Raw genomic sequence first — 2,121 nt, 5'->3', positions numbered from 1 at the left:
TGTATTAAAATTAAAATACATTACATTGCTCCTCTCTCTTCTTCCACGAAAGGCAAAGTATCAAGTGTTCAGACCCCGCCTCGTATTCGTAATTTGTTAAACTGACTCAAACATATACAGTCAGTATTTAAGGAAAGCTACTACAGCAGCAATTCTGTGAAATTATTTATTTATTTATCCAAGGCGACGAAAAGATCAGTCTCACACCCTCAATAAAGCCTAAAAAGTAGAAAACTTCTTATCCAAGTTTAGATAAGATGTTTAGGCTACACTTCGTGGTACCAGATGCCATTTATTTAATGAATAACTGGAAGGCAGGGTGTACCACAAATTAAAACATTAAAACATTAAAATAATATACGGAACAAATATCAAATAAACATTTTTATTTCTGCAGTTATTATCTTTTAATACTGGAAAATAGCAGACCCCTCTGCTTTAGGGTTCATTTTTTTTCTGTTACTTTATATATATATAAGAAAAAACGATACCAGCCAATCAAATTTGATAGTAGTGTAACATAATGATAAGGCTCGACCATAAGACAGTGTATATGATGCATTCTGATTCCTCAATTAATTATATGTAGTCTATAGATATGCAATACAGTGTGTATGTGGATAAGTGAATGTTAATGTCCACGATTACAAGAACATAGGTATGAATACAATTCTACAATAATAAAATACATGTGTAGCGTATTTTTAAAAATATGTTTAATCTAATTTGCCGTGTATGTAGTTATGGAGGATAATTTGTTCCAACATTAAACAATAAATACGTAAATAAATAATAGATATAATTTATTCGATTTTTATTTATTTATTTCGTTATTTATTTATGTATTTATTTATTTCGTTTGTTATAATGTAATTAGTACATTTTTATATCGTAATCTTCTTTCGCAGGATGTTTACGTCTCGTGACAAAAAAAAACGTGCATTATGATTGGGTTGTATTACGTTGTTGCCAGCTTGTCGACTGCATGCTGGTCTCTCGTGTGACCACAGCAAACTGCAAGGCAACACGCAGGCAACAAATGTGTTCCTCTTGTTGCCGTCGACAAAAGTTGCAGGTGTGACCAGGCCTTAGAAACACTTTGGCTCTAAGGACACACCAGGTGTTCTCTTAGGGAAGAGTACTGTACCTGAAGGTGCAAATTTTACATGGTGGTAAATGATGTGAATATGGCCTATTAGTGTTGTAACACTTTGCCTATCAAAGGACATGGATGGAGTTAAAATATAGCAATCTGAGTGCAATTATCTTGATGTCAGATTGGCTGCGTTAATTGTTGTACTATATATACCAGACCAGGGTGTTCTAACATTTTATTAGCTTCATTAACACTGTTATGTCTAACTCCCAGCTATACTTACTGCTGTTATAGCTTTTCTGTGATTTAACAGTATCAGGGGCAGCAGTGTGGAGTAGTGGTTAGGGCTCTGGACTCTTGACTGGAGGGTTGTGGGTTCAATCCCCAGTGGGGGACACTGCTGTTGTACCCCTGAGCAAGGTACTTTACCTAGATTGCTCCAGTAAAAACCCAACTATATAAATGGGTAATTGTATGTAAAAATAATGTTATATCTTGTAACAATTGTAAGTCGCCCTGGATAAGGGCGTCTGCTAAGAAATAAATAATAATAACAGTAACACCAGAATCAGTTTAACACATGAAGAAGACCAGATGGGGTCTGAACTAAAACCCCTTTCACAGTGGCGTGCTCTACCCAGGTCAGAACCTACCCGGGTCAGGACCCGGTGTCATGCGGGTCGGCTTTTGATAAAGCAGGGTTGACCTGGGTGACCGACGCAAGTAAACAATGCCCATATCAATGCCCCAGAATTACTGACGCTTCCATTCAGGCTTCTCTGGATTGAACCATCAACCCAAATGTTGATTAGAGCAAACGTTTCTTCATAAAATTTCTACTGTTAAAATATGTATTTAGTCCAGCTCAGCATTATAATACTGTAGACTGAATACTGGTCCCCAGCTGAACTTCTTGCACTGGCATAAAATTCCCTTAATTAACATGAATTTGGCAGAGGCCTTTATCCAAGGTGACATACAAGGAAAACAGTTTATATAATAACAACATAAACACAGTAATCACG

The sequence above is a fragment of the Acipenser ruthenus genome, chromosome 6 (assembly GCF_902713425.1).
Source record: "Acipenser ruthenus chromosome 6, fAciRut3.2 maternal haplotype, whole genome shotgun sequence".
NCBI lineage: Eukaryota > Metazoa > Chordata > Actinopteri > Acipenseriformes > Acipenseridae > Acipenser > Acipenser ruthenus.
This window is presented reverse-complemented; position numbering follows the sequence as displayed.